This window comes from Corylus avellana, chromosome 2 (assembly GCF_965113065.1).
Source record: "Corylus avellana chromosome 2, dhCorAvel1.hap1.2, whole genome shotgun sequence".
Taxonomy (NCBI): domain Eukaryota; kingdom Viridiplantae; phylum Streptophyta; class Magnoliopsida; order Fagales; family Betulaceae; genus Corylus; species Corylus avellana.
In genome coordinates this window covers 14918957-14938135 of record NC_142491.1, presented here as the reverse complement: position 1 = coordinate 14938135, position 19179 = coordinate 14918957, and the positions used below count along the sequence as shown (strand labels likewise).

General features: G+C 32.2%; 1 long non-coding RNA gene across 1 annotated transcript; it reads right to left on the bottom strand.

Annotated features, from left to right (window-relative positions):
- Positions 1-11671: 11671 nt before the first annotated feature.
- Positions 11672-12778, bottom strand: LOC132165685 (uncharacterized). The gene is made up of 2 exons (XR_015911598.1): positions 12493-12778; positions 11672-12316 (listed from the first exon to the last, which is right to left on the bottom strand). It is a non-coding gene; the product is annotated as an uncharacterized LOC132165685 (long non-coding RNA).
- Between the last annotated feature and the right edge of the window lie 6401 nt (positions 12779-19179).

Sequence of the window (19179 nt, the reverse complement as noted above, 5' to 3'; positions counted from 1 at the left end):
CAAATGTGAATTTCAAAATTAAAAATGTTTCTTTAGAGTAAGGCAATGATGAAGATAATAGTTTGGATCCCAATGATAGTAAGATGTAAGATAAGTATGGGTTTCTAGAAGTCTCATCACTAAATCTAAATTTGTCTCGTTAAATTGAATACCAAACAACTGGGATTTAAATATTCATTCTAGAATATTGTTTTGACATTCAAACTTCAGAAAATTGGCCAATTCCATTTTTTTTTTCTTTTAAAGAGTGGTAATATTTTGACCTTTACATCACAACATGATTCCAAACTTTCATAAGTTGAGCCTTATGCGGAGCTCTTTTTATTACATAAACAATTGATTGAACAACGTAATTTATTTTATATTTTTTATTGTAATTGTTTACTTTAACATGTAATATTGTTAGAATATAGGTATGTTAGCATTATTATATTTGCCTTAATAACCTTATTTTTTTGGTCCGAATAATAAGATTCGTACTAGGACAAGGAGTGGTAAAGGTGCAGGTGCTTGCTTTGATCTTCCTGGTTGTGTAGGTAGCAAATGCATGGTATATATATATATATATATAGATATATCAAACCCCTGCCTCGATTTCATTATCTCCTAGTTAGTTGTAATAATTTGGTGGAAGGAGGACTATAGTCATCTGTGTGTCTTTCCAAATGTGATGTAACTTTTAAAATCACAAATAGATCAAAACATAATAATAAGCATCTCAAATTCTATGATGACTTTAGTCATTTTGCTAGTATTTCCTACTATTTACTCCTAATTTCTCACTCCCTGGCATGTGAATGAAAATTACTTTCGAATGAAATTATAAATAAAAGTAAATGTAGGATCCAACGGTGATTTTTATTGACACACTAGAGAGTGAGAACTTGGGAGTAAATGGTTAAAGTTTGAATATTTATTAGTAAAATGATAAAGGCACAACTTTTTGGCATAACTTTGGCCGAATTTTTTTCATATGTGATCATTTTTTTAAAAAAAATAAAATAAAAATTCTTAAGCAATAACATCCTATTTGGTCCTTTTTTATTCGATTTTTTTTTAAAATTTTTTAATTTTTTAATTTTTTAATTTTATTTTTTTATATATAAAAAAATGGTCTTTTTCTTCATAATAATAACCATTTTTTTTAAAAAAAAAAACAAATGACCATTTTTATGAAGAAAAATACCATTTTTTTATAAATAAAAAATACCAAATAAAAAAATGACCACATAAAATGTTATTGCTTCAGATTTTTTTTTTTTTTGAAAAAAATAAGAGAAAAATTAGGTTAAAATTATGTCAAAAAATTGTTCATTTATCATGCCTCGTTTAAGAGAATTAAAAGGCTCACCATAAAGCTCGACTTATTAAAGTTTGGAATCATGTTGCGATTGCAATAAAAAATCTTAAGAGCAAGTAAAAGAAAACGATGTAAAAGTCAAAAGAGTACCACCCTGGCACCCTACACACAATATATATATATATATATATATATATATATATATATATATAACAAAAAGACAAAATAGCAAAAAGATTACCGAAACAATAAGTCATTTTGCAAAACAAGCAAATTGGAAACTAAAAAATAAACTCAACTTTTGAGATTACGAAAAGAAATATATATAGGCTAAATGGGATTTGGCATAATTTAGTCTTTGATCTGTGACGTCCCACATCGGTTGGGTATGGAGATGAGGATGTGTTTAAATGTATACTACACCCTTAATGACAACAACGCGTTTTAAAGCCTTGATAATTATGATCTCATCAGAACTCTGCAGTTAAGCGTGCTTCTGCTGGAGTAGTACTAGGATGGATGACCTCCTGGGAAGTCTGGTTTAGGGGAGCCAAAGGCGGACAATATTGTGTGTCATTGGGGTGGGGTGTTTTGAGAAACCATAACATTTCATTCAATAATACCACGAGTATAAAGCTCTTACATCACAGAGCAAAGCTCTGAAGCAACTATAGTATAAAGCTATAAGATTACCAGGTTTAGTACAAGATTCGAGACTAATCCGCTAACCCATGACTAAAATCAGATTTAATACTAGATCTTTGATAGACAGACTCAACCAAATGCATGGATAACAATTATTCCTCGACCTTGAGAGCGGAAAGACTCTCATGCCGAAACTCTTCCTTCTCGATCCAAAGGCCAGGATAATGATCACATCCATAACCCAAAGGCCTGGACCAAAACTAATTAATCCGAAGTCGACATAGATCGAGTGAGAGGGGAAAGAGCCTTATTACAAACCGAACAAAACATGAAAATTAACCAATACAGGGAAAAAACACACGTCAAAACACAAATACATCTTAAAGAAGCAACAAAATAGGAAAATAAAACAAGAAAAAAACAGAACACTCCGATCACGCAAATGCCGGGAACCGAAAACCAAAGGAGCGTTGGAAGCTCATCACGGCGGGGATGTGTCAAAAGGCCCAACAGTGGATGGTGGGCGTCGAACAGGCGTGGAGAAGACCGACAAAGCAGTACCTGAAAACAACTACAAACAAGAAAAAAAGAAAAAAAACAACTAGGAGCCACCAAAACAGGGAAAAAATAGAGAAAATGAGCACAATGTGGGAAGACGGTAGCCAGAAGGAAGCCGGACCCTTGCAGGCCGGAAACTACCGCATAAGGGGCGTGGGAGCTGGACGCGGTGGGGATGCATGAAATAAAACCCTAATAGCGGGCAGCGAAGCGGCGACATAGGTCGGCGGTGATCATAAACAAAATCCGAACCCACAAAGATCCAAAACAAGGGCAAGGAGCCCACTATAGAAAATGAAGGCAGGGGAAGAAAAGTGGCAGGGAATGGGCAAAAAGGGAGAAAAATGGAGGGGGAAAGGAGCGGCAAGGAAGGGGAAGAGAGGAGGCACTGAGGCTAGGGCATCAAGTAAATAGCTAGCACCGGAGCGAGGAGGACGAGGGGAGGAGGGAGGCTGCCAAACGGCCAACCCTCCTCCCCTATGTGGCTGAAGGGTTTCGCTTTTCTCTCTACAACTTATACTTTCATGTAAAAGGCTTAACCTGTAAATATTGGGGTGGGGTGTTACAAATGGTATCAGAGTCATAGCCCAGCCTGAGATGGGGGGAGCGTGCACAAGCCCATGAAGGTCGCTAGCGGGCACTTACAGGGACGGACGCCAAGAATGGGCTAATCCCATGAGGGTCACCAGCGGGGACGTTGGGTCCTAAGAGAGGGTGATTGTGACTTCCCACATCGCCTAGGTATGGAGATGGGGATGTGCTTAAATGTATACTACACCCTTAATGACAACAACGCGTTTTAAAGCTGTGATGGTCATGATTCCATCAGAACTCCGCAGTTAAGTGTGCTTCTGCTGGAGTAGTACCAGGATGGGTGACCTCCTGGGAAGTCTGATTTTGGGAAGCCAAAGCGGACAATATTGTGTGTCATTGGGGTGGGGTGTTACATGATCTACTCTTGATTGGTCAATAGATAGCTCCAATGATTGAAGACATCGATTGTTGTGGAAGGCTGATGTTGCTCCTGTTAGAATATATTTTGTGAGATTTGATATTATAAGAATATATTTGTATTAATTGTAATTGATAAAATCAAATTAGAAACATTAAATACTTATTTGATTTTATCAATCATATATTTTTGTATTCTTTCCACATCCATATATTTAGGGATCACACATACACTTATCTCAACTGAACGAAAAACACACATACACGTATCTCATATATATATAGCAAAGAATAAGTGCATCTTAAGTTGCACACATCAACTATCTTCATAGAACGAGCGAAAAACATGTATTGGGTGAGATTGAATAACTCTAAATTAAGAGATTTGAGTAAGATTATATTTCATGTGTAAGCCCAATAAATAGAGTGTCTTCTACTGTACACTCTGTAAGGATTAGCATATATATTAAATGCTAATTAACAATAAAACTAACAATGGAAATAATTAAATATATATGTATCTCTGACCATTGCTTTGCTCAAGCAGCTTGAAGAACAACTTTACAGCAACCAAACTAAAACTAAACAATTGTTGAGAGGTTTTTATGACCTATGTCTACCGGTGAGTGCCAATTGATGGAATACACAAGCCATATTTATAGGTAGGTTAGGGACCCTCAATTAGAGCTATTACCTTAATTATTCCTCCCATCAAGGAATAAAAATCAAATAAATAATCAATACAGCTAATTGATTCTACAAAATAAAATCAGTAATGAAATCAAATACTTATTCCACAAGAATTAAATCAGCAATTTAATTCAGAATATTTGATTTCACACAATAAGCTTTAATTGAAATAAATTACCGAACACCGTAATTATACATATTTTATAATTACAATAATATATGTGACATAAGGTACATACTTTAAATGAAATTTCTTACATTCTCCCACTTAACCCTTATGACACATAAATTCCTTATGGTGTTCAATTCTATGATATGGCCAATACTTTATTTATTCCAACCATTCATGGAATTCTCTCACTCACTCAAGGAATACCAGACACGAATCATGACGGTAAAGCTTTTATATGATAAGCCGTCTCTTCCATGTATCACGATGGGCAATACCTCTTTAAATGAGTACCTTATGGATAATGTACTTTATGAATGAACTTCTTATAAGTCATTTGGGTCAAACTTTAATTTTATCCCCACGGATAAGAATGACATATATGCGCACAAAAATCTTTATAACATAACCTTTATGTCTATAGACCAATTAAAGAGAAACTAAGCACAAATGAATTAATGAATCTCATATATTCCACATGACTCTATACTTTCCTTATCGGTAAACCTTTAGTCATGGGATTCGCAATCATTAATTCAATACTTACATGCTCAATAGACACTTATTGTCACTTAATATTCTCTTTCATAGTGATACTTTATGTCGGTATTCATACTTCTGCTTCTACTCAGTTTATTCTTAGAAAATATAACTGTAGTAGAATTAACTCAGAAGATCTTTATGGGTCTAACTATAAAATCGACAATCTTGAGACCTTTAACAAAAATGTCTCAACCATAATGCCTGTGTAATTAATTCACAGCATGTAATGACTTTTGCTTTCATAGTAGATGTAGCAATTGTAGTTTGCTTACTGCATCTTCAGTACATATATACTGAAGTTGATTCTCTACTATCTATACATTTAGCATAAATCAAACCTGAACAAACACCACCAAATGGTAAGTGTATCTTTAGGTTAAACTATAGTTCTTGGTTCATTGCATATTCCATAATACTATATTGACCCAATAGTCCAACTACTATTTCAATGTCAGGTCTAATGTAGACCTATGCATACATATGAAATATTTTTTATCTGCCTTTGTTCCAATACATTTTGGGACATTATTCCCTTTAATAATAGGTGCTACTGAAGATTTATAGTTCTTCATTCTAAATCTCTCTCAAAACTTTAGTGAGAGGAACTTTATGTAGCAAACCTAAATTAGTGCTTGCAAGCAAAATATTATCTATATATAGGACTAAAGAAATGTAACTTTACTCCCACTGACCTTAAGGTATATTCAATGATTAACAAGGTTCTCAATAAACCCATGTGAGGCAATAACCTTGTAAACAATTATATACCACTAGTGAGAGGCATATCTTAGTCCATAAATAGATATTCTTAATTTGCAAGCTTTCTGACTGTCATCAATAAAACCTTTAAGTTGTCTTATTTACACCTCCTCCTTAAGATCCTCATTCAGGAAAATTATTTTTCATATCCTTTTGATATAGCTCTAAGCCAAAATGAGCTACTCATACCATGATAATCAATGCCTTCCTTTTGAGTAAAATCATTGACTATAGGTCTAGCTTTATATCATTCAACATTACCTGGAAGCATCATTTTAGGTTTCGTAAACCCATTTGCAGCCTATGGCTACAACTCCCTTTGGTAAGTCAACAAGATTGCAGACTTGAATTTTAGCCAATGATTTCATCTCCTCCTTCATGGCATTGAAACACAATGTGAAGTTATCTCCACCCAAAAGAATGTGAAAACAATTTTGGATCATCCTTAGGTCCGACATAAAAATCAAACTCTTGGAAGTATACAACATAATCACTAGGGATTGTTGGTCACCTTATTCTAGAGAATCTTCTTAATCATACTTCATTTACTTTTGACAAAGTCTGAGTAGGTTCATTCTGAACTTGTTCCTTATGAGTTGACTGTTCTGAAACCGATTGTGGTTGAAGATAATCAATTTGATTTTTCTTAAGCACAATTAAACACCTTTCATGTGAAGGAGCTTCAGTCAACTCTTGTGCTTCCTCTAATTCAATCTCTTGAGGATAAGCACTCCCACTAAGTTCAGCGTTCTCTAGAAATTTTGAATATCTAGACTCAACAATTCTAGGACTAAATGAAGAATAGTAAAGCCTAAACTCCTTGGAGTTTACTGCATAACCTATAAAATTCCGCTAGTTGTCCTTGAATCTAATTACCTTAGGTGTGGATTATAAATCCTCACTATAGTAAGACAACCCCATATGTGTAAACAATTTGAACTTGGTTCCATTCATTCCTTAATTTAGGTGTCTTATGGACAACCGTAAATGGAACCCAGTTAAAATGTATACACAGCGGCTTTCAAGGCTTCACTCCATTATGAGAATAGAATATTAGTATTACATTTCATGTCCTCTTTTCATGTACCTAATTAGATCTTACGATCTTGACTTTTGTTTTGTTTCTCTACTTTTACCTTATAAGTACTGAAAGCATTTAATGCCCCAACCTTATGATTTAGAAGATAGAGATACATAAACCTTATATGGTTATCGCCGAAAGAGATAAGATATCTCTAACCATTTAGGCAAGAAGTATGGAAAAGGTCTACACTTGTACATGATCTCAAGAATCTCAAAAACCCTTTTCTTGGCATATTGAGTGGTATAGTTGGCCTGCTTTTCCTTAATGCAGTCCACATAAATACCAAAGATAGTAAATTTCAAGAGTCGTAAAAACTCTATCATTTATCGACCTTTTATTCTTTATAGAGATATATTTCAATCTCCAATGCCATAACTTAGAGGATTTCCTCATTCATAAGACTCTGCTTTATGTCAACATTTATATGCATGGATTAATTTTTCAAAAATTGGGAACTAGATCAATTTTAAATAAACTATCAATTTAATATTCCACCCAAAAAATTTTCAATAATGTTCTCACTTGATTTAATAAACAAATATAGAAACTAAATTTCTAAAAGAATTGTGGAATATATATAAACATTATTAAGATCAAAATAACATAACTGAATTTTTAAAATTAATCTATAGATCCCAACAACCTCCAATTATAAACAAGTATTATTTTAAAAACCCTGCATTATGTTGAAAACGTGGACCGCTAAATCAAATTGAATCCACACAGTATTTAGGAGAGTCAATAAAAGAGATTCATGATACAGTAAATGTATGAGATTACTATTATTTCAAGTCATTTATGATACTTTATGCAATCATTCTTTATATGCCCATAATTTTCCTTAGTTTAAGAGAAACAAGTATCTTAATTGCCATAACACTTTGTTGGCACCTTGTTCTCATTCATCAACTATTGGACATGATTGCCTATCAAGGTCTTTTCTGTAACATGAGTAACTTCTAGATTCTCATGTCTTCATCTCTCATCTTCTTGAACAAACATGATCAGAAGTTTCTTTATTGATCAGTTATCCTTATGTGTGCCACAAGATATTTGAAAAATACCATATTTAGATGAGAGAACTTAAAATAAAATTGACCACAATAACTCAAAAACTCAACCTTTAGGGACTTTATAATGAGCTGTTATGTCCTTCATTTCCATAATGTGCTCACGCACATTTTGAAATTGTAAAAGGTTTGACTTTAAAGCTTTTCTATTAGGGTGCAGGCCAAAGCCTTATTGGAACTCACTAAATGTTCATAAACTACCTTTCTTTGGCCCTGAAACATAAATGAATAAAACCCTAATGCTTTCCTTGATATGAGATTTCATGAACGTTGAAACTTAAGCGATTTAAATCACTACAATTGTTCATGTTTAATAATCTCATGTGGCGTACTTGATTTCATCCACATGAAACGCCAATTCAGTCTCCAAATACCCCAAGTGAAAAGCACATTTTCTTTTCTGTCAGGAAAAATTACCATTAGGAATTATTGGAACATAAAATATTAATAATTAAAGCAGTAGGAATACATCTAATAACCAAGAAAAATTATATACTTTAATGCTATGAAATAACCTTATTTAAATTAACCAATGTTAATTTAATGGTAAATTTCAACCTACTTGTGGGCAAAGGTGCATCACGCATGAAATTTACTCTTTATTAATAAGACTAATAAATTTAGCATTAATAAATAAAATTTTTCGTACCTGTTGGCCTAAAAGAAATTTTATTTTCAATGTTAAATTTACTATCTTATTCTAATTAATTCATAAAAATAAAAACGTGGGGATTGGCAAATTAAATTTATGAATTAATTACAACACGATGTTAATTTTCTTTATGAAGTTCATATATAAAAACTTGATACAATTATCATTATAAAATCGGGATGCTGTGGCTCTCCCAAAATTATTATGACAATTACGACTTCATTAACATCTAATTTTTTTAAATTAACCAATGTTAATTTAATTGTAAATTTTAACCTACCTATGGGCAAAGGTTACATCACGCATGAAATTTAGTCTTTAATAGGATTAATAAATTTAATATTAATAAATAAAATCCTCCGTGCTTGTGGGCCTAAGAGAAATTTTATTTTTAAGGTTAAATTTATTATCTTATTCTAATTAAGTCATAAAAATAATAACGTCCTTGTGAGGATTAGTAATTAAATTTATGAATTAATTACAATAGGATGTTAATTTTCTTTATGAAGTTCACACGTATGGTCTTGATGCAATTATCATTATAAAATCGGGATGCTGTGGCTCTCCCAAAATTATTATGATAATCACGACTTCATTAACATCCAATAACTGTATAGATGCCAAAACTAAAGTTTCCAAGAATAAAAGACAAAACTAACATGAAAGTGGGTAAATAGTATTTTTTCAAAGTACAACCGGATAGTGTCCCAGGTAAGTGAGGGGGCGCACCACGGCACACTTAAGTCCCAAGACTTGCCTTGCCAGAGCTTTCCGATTGCAATTTTGGATAGTACCATAAACATTTACAAACATATGTGGCTTAGTTAATTATTCTCGGGTCTAGGCATCAAACAATTAAAAGAATAAATATATTATTAAGTTCATGTATTAAAGAAACAATAATTTAATATTGAACAATTTAAATAGTAAGACAAATATAAATGTAACATTACAGCATAATAAACTGAATAGCCTAATGACCTTGAAGTAATCTTAGGCCCTTTATCCCTTAAGAACCCAAGTTCTAAACCCCATTTGATTCCCCCCCTTTCGTTTTTTGTTTTAAAATCTGGATGGGCCAGCTACTTAAACCAGGTTGGGCTACTGGAATGGGCTAGCTGATCCGGGTTGGGCTTCTGGGTCAGGCCACCTAATGACCCAGTTTTTTTATTTTTTTTATTTTTTTTTATTTTTTGAATCAGGCCAAAACGGGTTGAAAACCCTACCCGAATAAAAAGACCCCAAACCCGAAACCTTAGCCCCTTTAACTGCCGCCTCTCCCCCTTCCCCATTCTCCGGCCACCGGCGCCGGTTCCTTGATGTGCCGGCCATGCTTAGCCGCTCCCTGATATGCAAACGGGCAAAAACGAAAGGCACCTCGTGTGGGGCTGCCAGCCGTTTTTTTTTTGGTAGCCCTGGTGAAATGGCCGCCATTCCGGCCAGAAATTGGCAGCCTATGTGGGCGCCGTTTCTGTCCATCACAGGCGGCCCCGTATGGGGCTTCCTCCGTCAGTAGCTCACCTTATGCGGCCAACGCCGCTGCTGTGGGAGGTGGAGATTTCTGGAAATGGCAGCGGTGGCTAGTCCTTTGGCTAGCTTGTCTCCCAGTTCCCCAATCGTTACTGTTTCAAGAAACAAGAAGGGCAATATGGTCAAGGCCTCTCCAAAGGTTGTTGAGCAATAGAACAATACGTGCAATTCAGAAAATTGCTAGTTTTAATCCAAAATAGAACAATACGTGCAATTCCAATTCAGAAATAAAACACTCACAGTGTTAAAATTGCATGCCTTGTTCCAACCAGATTATCAGCAATAGAAATATATAAAACTAAACAATATTCACAAATCGAGCATAATAAACAACAACTTAATGTTGAGCAAATATGACACAGATATGGCTATGGTACCATATGTAAGGATTAACATATATATTAAATGCTAATTAACAATAAAACTAAAAGCGAAAATAATTTAATATATACGTACTTCTGTCTATTGCTTTGCTCAAGTAGCTTGAAAAACAACTTCACAGCAACCAAACTAAAACTAAACAATTATTGAGAGGGTCTTCTGACCTATGCTTACCAGTGAGTGCTAATTGATGAAATACACAGGTCTTATTTATAAGTAGGTCAGGGACCTCAACTAGAGCTGTTACCTTAATTATTCCTCCCATCAAGGAATAAAAATCAAATAAATAATCAATAAAGCTAATTGATTCCACAAAATAAAATCAGTAATGAAATCAAATACTTGTTCTACAAGAATTAAATCGGCAATTTAATTTAGAATATTTGATTGAAATCAAATACTTATTCCACAAGAATTAAATCAGCAATTTAATTCATAATATTTGATTTCACACAATAAGCTTTAATTGGAATAAATTACTGAACATCTAAATTATACATTTTTATAATTACAATAATATATGTGACATAAGCGACATACTTCAAATGGAATTTCTTACACACTCATCAAGGAATAAAAGCAAAATGTAACCATTTGAGTTTTATCCAGTTGACATAGGTCATAGACTAAATCACATAAAATTCTTGTATTTTATTTTATATCCGCTATTTGTTTATATTTTTTCTATTTGATGAAGAGTTCTTTCATTTTTAGACCTTGTCTTTCTCCCATGACCCATAATCATCATGGGCAAAGAAATCCTGATATGCTCATGGATGGTAATCTTCGTCTAAAATTTATATTAAAAAGTCTTCGGCATGACTTTCTACTTTAGTGATATAGCTTGGTCTCCCTATCTCAAAGTTTTTAAGGAATTAGCATTTGTATCCTTACTTTAGCTTCCTTTTTAAATGGACGAGCAAAACTACATACTAAGAGGGAATAGCTAATTTTTTTATTTATTTATTTTTGGGCTATATTAGAAGATAACGAAATTGAGAATGATAGTTAATAGTTGGTAGCAGGAATGTTTATTGAGGAGGATTTATTAGTTAGTTACTCTTACAAATAATATGAGATTGAACATTTATTTGTAGAAAATTCTATAATTTGTTTTCCATCAATGATTATTAAAAATAAAAAAGAAAAAAAGAAAAAAGAAAAAAGGAAGAAGTTGATGATACTACCAAAGCATTACTTTATTCATTTCAATTTATTCCCCAAAATACTCTCTAGCCCTCCTTTTTCTTTTCACTTTATTAATTTTTTTTTTTCATCAACTTGAAATCGATAAAATTCACAAGCTAAACAATTGGAGGTCGAGGTTGGCAACAACATGTGAATCTTAAGACTTTGTTCTTTGTTGAATATAAACAACAAGTGTTTTTTGTGCACTAAAAAAGGATAAATATATGCATGAAATTTGATATTGAAAGAGAGCCCCTACTATCCGGCTAGGGTGTAAAACCCATAGTTTACAGCATCCAATGAGATAATGACACCTCATCTATTTCATCTTAAGAAAATAAGACTAAAACACTTGATAACAATCATCAAAACCCAAATGAGCCGCCGGAAATCAACCCACCGGAGGTTGGAGAGGCTGTGACCCATGGCAACGGAGAAGGCCAGACCCACGGCCTGAGAGCCACTGTGGGTTTGACCCATGGCATCTACCTCTCTCTCTCTCTCACTGCCGCCCATCCATGGCTGGGTCACGCCAGACCCAGCCGTGGCTCTGGCCGTTACCCAAGCATTTTAAAATAGAAAATAAAATAATTTTTCGCTAAATATTTGCCGAGTTGAATGTGTATGCTCTATATATTGCTAGCTTGATGACGGTAAATTCCAATAATTACGTAGATTCTTCCAGTTTCATTGCGAATTCTAGCTGAACCAGATGCATAATTGACACCTCTCAGTATTTCCTCGGCTCTAGCGGTAGCAAAGGGTGGGATGTATTCACTGAATCCCAGATTTTGAGCTGTAATGAGAGAGAGTTCAAAAGCATCAGACTTTGGGAAATCACAATAAAGATTCAACACAACCTTAATTAAGAATATATAAAGGCAGAAAAAGTGGTTTAAATTTTTAGTTTATGCAAAAATAAACTTAAATCTAAAGAGCAAAAAATTATATATGAAAGGGCAAAATGCAGACCAAGGACATCGAGCATGTTCCGACCGTTGGAAAACCTTCCCGTAGGCCCCTTGGGGAAATCAACCCCATAGGGTAAATAATTGGCTTTTGCCAATTTCAAACGATTGTTGTTGTTCCCATCATCCGACAAGGAGTCCCCGAACACGTAGAGACAAGGTACTTGTGGATTTCCAACTGCATTACAATGTTGTTGCAAGTTTGATAGTAGCAAGAAAATAAGAAGCATCCAAAACAATGACTTGAGTTGAGATGCCATTGACAACCAAAACAAGTAAAGCTTAAAGGATTTAATAGATTGACGGCCGGTGTACTACAAAGATGAGCATGAGAGAGCTATTTATAGCCTCCACCAAAGTTTCTAGTGAGCTACTAAATAAAAATAAAATTTTGAATATAAAGAATTTGATAGATTGGCCCCCACCCAAAGTAAGTCTACACATCCTCACCCTATCCTATGTGGCTATAATTTGTCGTTAATTCCAAATAATACAATATTCAAAATTGGAATGGTTGATACGCAACCCCTATATATGGTAAATTGGTGGGTAGATTAATATCATAGGGACTTACAAATTGAGTGATAGATTGAACAAAATAAGTACAATTTAGTCCAAACTACACACCGCATACCTTAATTGGCTTAGTCTAACATGCCCCATTAAGCTAAAAATTAAGATAAGAAAAATAGAATAGATTGAATTTGATAATTTAGGAAGGAAATATTAATTGCCTTCGTGACCTTAGCCTTAAGCTAAGCTAATTGATCATTCCTTTGTGGGTTTAATGGGGGAGTAAATCTATAGAGTAATGATAGGGACCATCATTTTATTCTCTTTTTATCCTCCTAAAGCTGATGTGGCTTTTAAAATCACCATTAAATTTTAGATGAATCATACTTGAATTTTGATCCAATGGTGATTTTGAAAGCCACATCAGTTTGAGGAAGATAAAAAGATGGTTCCTAATATTACTCAAATCTATAAGTCATATTTAAATATATATATATATATATATATATATATATATATCTATAATACAAGCCAAGGTTGTTCATCTTGTTTGGTGTATTATTTGGGTGTTTTTTATTTTTTTTTTATTTTTTATATATTTTTTGATATGCTATGGGTAGGTTTGTCATTGCCATTTCATAAAAAAAAGGTTCAGTTTTAAACCAAATTACAGAAAATGAATTGTTTGGGATTACATTTTTAAAAAATTGCGATTTGAAAACGTAAAAAATTTGCATTTTTCAAATCGCACGTAGTGAGATGTTTTTATGAAAAAGCGGAATTTTAAAGGCTAAATTGTGATTTTAAATGCCAAACCGCAATTTTACCAAACAGTTAATTGCATTTTTAGAAATCACGTTTTAAAGTCGTAAATCTAAATAGACCTTAAAATAAGTCTAACTTCAGTTTCATCAGAAGTCACAAACGAGCAATTGTATCTTATTGATGGTTGTGGTGAAGTCTTTATGGTTCACAAGATGCGTTTTGGAATTGCTTAAAAGAAGGTCCATGAATTCATTGTTTTCCAAATGGAATTTTTTGAAAGGAGGTGGGTGAAATTGAATAATATTGGGGACCGAACTATTTATCTATCTCAAAATCGTGGCATTTCTTTTCCTTCGGCAAAAGAATTGGGGATTAAACCAAATTCAATCTACTATACGAGGTGGAAAAATCGACCCGTTTATGTTTTTAACTTGGAAAATCAAACCATTTGAATATAAAGAATTTGATAGATTGGCCCCCACTAAGCTAGAAAATTAAGATTGGAAAGATAGAATAGATTGCCTTTGAAAATTAAGATAAAATATGAAAAAGCCCCCCCTGAACTAACAACCATTTTTTAAATAACCTCATGAAGTTTAAAGTATGCTAAAGTGGTACATCAAACTACCGAAGTTTGTCAAAATTGTAAATTTTTTTATTATATTCTTATAATATAATTATTTTCTTAAAAGCTAAAATTAAAAAAAAAAAATTAATAAAATTAATAAAATAAAAAACTAAAAAATTAATTTTTTGAAGAAAGATAATTTTTGTTTTTTTTTAGTTTAATATATTTATATTTTTTTATTAAGAGTGACAAGTGTAATCATTTTATTGGTGTTGACATGAAATATAACATAATTCATCAAATGTTTTAACAGAAATTGACTTTAGAGGCTAATGTGTTCTTTTGGCATATCCCAAAAACCTTTGAGTTTACTTTCATACGACATTGAACACTTTTTAATTTAGGCCAACTACAGTACTGACTAATTTTTTATCTATCAAATTTTTTTTTTTATCCACTCCTTGGGTTTTTTCTTTTTCATTTTTTATTTTTAAAAATAGTTAAGTTTAGTTTTTTATTTTATTAATTTTTTTATTTTAGTTTTTAAGAGAATGTGAGTATTATAGGAATATACTCAAAAAAGTTGCCTTTTTGGTACACTTTGGTAGTTTTTTTTTGATATGTTCGCATAAGAGGGGGAGAGGGGATTCGAACTACTAACCTCCGCTTCATGAGACGTGATCCCTAGCCGATTGAACTACCCTTTGGAGACTACACTTTGATAGTTTGATATATCACTTTTGCACATCTTAAACTTTGTAGGACTTTTAGAAAGCCGCTGTTAGTTGATAAGAGTTTTTTTATATTTTTTCCTATTAATTACCTTAGTGAAGTTAGCCTTGGGATAAGGTAATTGACCCTTTCTTGGTGGGTTTAATGGGGGGAGTAAATCTATAAATCAACCCCCCATCGTTCCCAATCTTATGTAGCTGTGGCTCCCACAACATTTGATATATGGGGATTGGTTTTATGTGTTGAGGACCATAGTCACATAGGATAGGATGGATGGCAGGAGCATTTATAAATTTACTCCCCCATTAAACCCACCAAGAAATGATCAATTACCTTAGGGTCCAACTGGAATTCTGGTTTTAATAAGTGCAATTTTAAAAATTTCGTTTTTGAAATCGCTACTTTTTAAAATTGCAAAGGTGTTTGGTAAAACATGTTAAAAAATATTTTTTTATCAAATATTTCTTATGCAAAATTGTAATTTTAATTTAAATTCACGTTTTTTTTTTTTTTTTTTTTTTTCAAATAATCGCCCCTTAGCCTGCTTATATAAATAGCAATTTTTTAAAATTTTTTATTATTATTATTTTTTATTTTTATTTTTTTTAAGATTATGTGCTTTTTAAATCACAATGCCAAATGGCTTAAGCCTTACGATATCTTTTAAAAATGCAGATTATTTTTGCGAAATCACAATCTCAAACGCACCCGTTAACCTAAGGCTAAGGTTACTAAGGTAATTAATATTTTCTTTCTAAATGATCAAATTCAATCTATCATATCAGTCCAATCATAATTTTCTAGCTTAATGAGGACGTCCTAGCCTAAGCTGGGGTGTGCAGATTGGACTAAAAGTTAATTATGTGTAGAGGATTGTGAGCTCATGTAGATTAGATCCCAAGGTCTTGGGGTTACTGCTGTTAGAAAAATCAAATCATACGTTTTCATGGTTCTTTTTCTCCTTTTCTTCATGAACTAGAAACTAAGTGTGTTTGGCCATGTGATTTGGAAGACCAACAATGCATTTTAATAGGTGAGGCTCAACACGTGGAACATTTAATTTAAATGGAGTTGATTTGATAGAGTAAGATTCGATCTCATGACCTTTGGCTTTGATACCATATTAAATTAACAGTTATCCCAAAAGCTTTAACTTATAGGAAGAGATAAATTTCATCACTTAATCATTACTTCAACACCCCTCTTACATGTAGACTCAAACTCACTTTTAATGAGTGATGCCTAATACGTGAAATATTTAGTTTAAATGGGGGTCATTTGACGGAATCAAGATACAAACTTAGGAACTTTGGCTCTAATACCATGTTAAATTACAATTTATCCCAACAACTTAAGCTTATAGAAAGATGTAAATTTAATCACTTAATCATTACTTTAACACATTTAACCAAAATATAGATTTTAAAAAATGAAATAATATACGTTTTCAACCCGCTGATAAGGACATGCGTTTTTAAAAATGCCAAATGTAAAAAGTCAAACAACTATTTTATTAAATACTGATTTGTTTTTCAAACATGTTGAAATCGCTAGTGTATAGCATCTATTGACTAGGGTTATTTACTATTAGCTAGGTCAGCATCTAGTGTTGGGTTAAGGGCTTGAGTAAGATGCACAATGGAGTGTCGTACCGAAATTGAAGCCTTAGCATCTAGTGATCTTAAGTTACAAGTAGATTAAGTGACCAGAAAGGTTCCTTTCTGAGCAAGATGGATGAAGGGGTATTGTGATTGTGGCTGACCATAGCTACTGCTATAAGATAAAGCTTTATTCAAAATTAAATTGGAGGAATTCTATGAAATTGACAGCTGTCTTATAAAAATTACATACTTTGTTATTCTTATTAAATATATATATAGATGCTAGAATCATATGGTCTAAAATTATGTATTAGTTTTATAGACTTATAGTAGTGGTTATATCACGTGAAATCAAATCGGAAAGTTGGGACAAGTTCATAAATGGTAATAGTATTGGGACAAATGTGAATTTCAAAATTAAAAATGTTTCTTTAGAGTAAGGCAATGATAAAGATAATAGTTTGGACTTTGGATCCCAACGATAGTAAGATGTTAAGATAAGTATGGGTTTCTAGAAGTCTCATCACTAAATCTAAATTTGTCTCGTTAAATTGAATACCAAACAACTGGGATTTAAATATTCATTCTAGAATATTGTTTTGACATTTAGCTCCGTTTACTTCAGAAAATTGGCCAATTTTGTTTTTAGAGTGGTATATTTTGACCTTTACATCACAACATGATTCCAAACTTTCATAAGTTGAGCCTTATGCTGTGCTCTTTTTATTACATTAACAATTGATTGAACAACGTAATTTTTTTTATATTTTATATTTTTTACTGTAATTGTTTACTTTAACATGTAATATTGTTAGAATATAGGTATGTTAGCACCGTACTGAAATTATTATATTTGCCTTAATTAATAACCTTATTTTTATGGTCTGAATAATAAGATTCGTACCAGGACAAGGAGTGGTAAAGGTGCAGGTGCTTGCGGCTTTGATCTTCCTGGTTGTGTAGGTAGCAAATGCATGGTATTTATATATATATCAAACCCCTGCCTCGATTTCATTATTTCCTTGTTGGTTGTAATTATTTGGTGGAAGGAGGATTATAGTTTTCGGTATGTCCTCCCAAATGAGATGTGACTTTAAAATTACAAATAAATAAAAACATAATAATAATCCTCTCAAATGTTATGATGACTTTGGTCATTTTTCTAGCATTTCCTACTATTTATTCCTAATTTCTTACTCCCTAACGTGTGAATGCAAATTACTTTTGAATGAAATTATAAATAAAGTAAATGTAGGATCCAACGGTAATTTTCATTGACACGCAAGAGGGAGTGAGAACTTGGGAGTAAACGGTTAAAGTTTGAATATTTATTAGTTATTACAAATAATTTAAGACTGAACATTTATTTGTAAAAAATTACTAAATTTGCTTTCCATCAATGATTAAAAAAAAAAAAGTTGATGATAGTACCAAAGCATTATTTTATTCATTTCAATTTATTCGATCGCCACAACACTCTTTAGCCCTTCCTTTTCCTTTTTCACTTTATTTAAGTTCTTTTTGAAATTCATAAAATTCACAACCTAAACAAGTGGAAGTCGAGGCTAGCAACATGTGTTTGGATTCAGACAAGATGGAATAACACCAAACATGTTGCACCTGGCCTTGCAAATGCTACCCAACACAACTAGGAAGATCATAGCAAACATCAGAAAGATCATGTCCTGATACCATATTTTTTTGTAGTGCATTCCAATTATTTAGGATTGAAAAAAATAAGTTTATTAAGTCAAATATAATAGTTTTATTATGGTGCTAACATACTTATATTATATTGTAACAGTATTACACGTTAAAGGAAACAAGTAGGTACAATCATAACATAAAATAAATTAATCAATTATTTATATATTCATACAATATATATCAAAATTACAGAACTCTTTAGCCCTAACCCTTCCATTTTAAATTCAATAGATCAAGAGTACAAAATAAATCTTCTATCTATATATATACACCATGACTTTCACCTTAATGATGAAAAGAAATAATAAAATAATAAAAAAGAGAACACTTTGTATATAATAGGTTGCAATATATCTTAAATTGAATACACGCTTTCTCACAATATAGTTTAAAAATATTGTGTCTTAAGTATGATATTTGTATTTAGTAAAATGATAAAGACACAACTTTTTGGCATAACTTTGACCAAACTTTTCTCTTATATGGTCATTTTTTAAAAAAACAAACTAAAAAATAAAATAACAATTCTTAAGCAATAACATCCTATTTGGTCATTTTTTATTTGATATATATATTTTTTATTTTTAAAAAATGGTCTTTTTCTTCACAATAATGTCCATTTTTTAAAAAACAAATGACCATTTTTATGAAGAAAAATACTATTTTTTTATAAATAAAAAATACCAAATAAAAAAATGACCACATACGATGTTATTGCTTTAAAATTTTTTATTTTGTTTTTTTTTTTTAAATAAAAAATAAAAAGAAAAAAATTAAGTCAAAGTTGTGCCAAAAAGTTCATTTA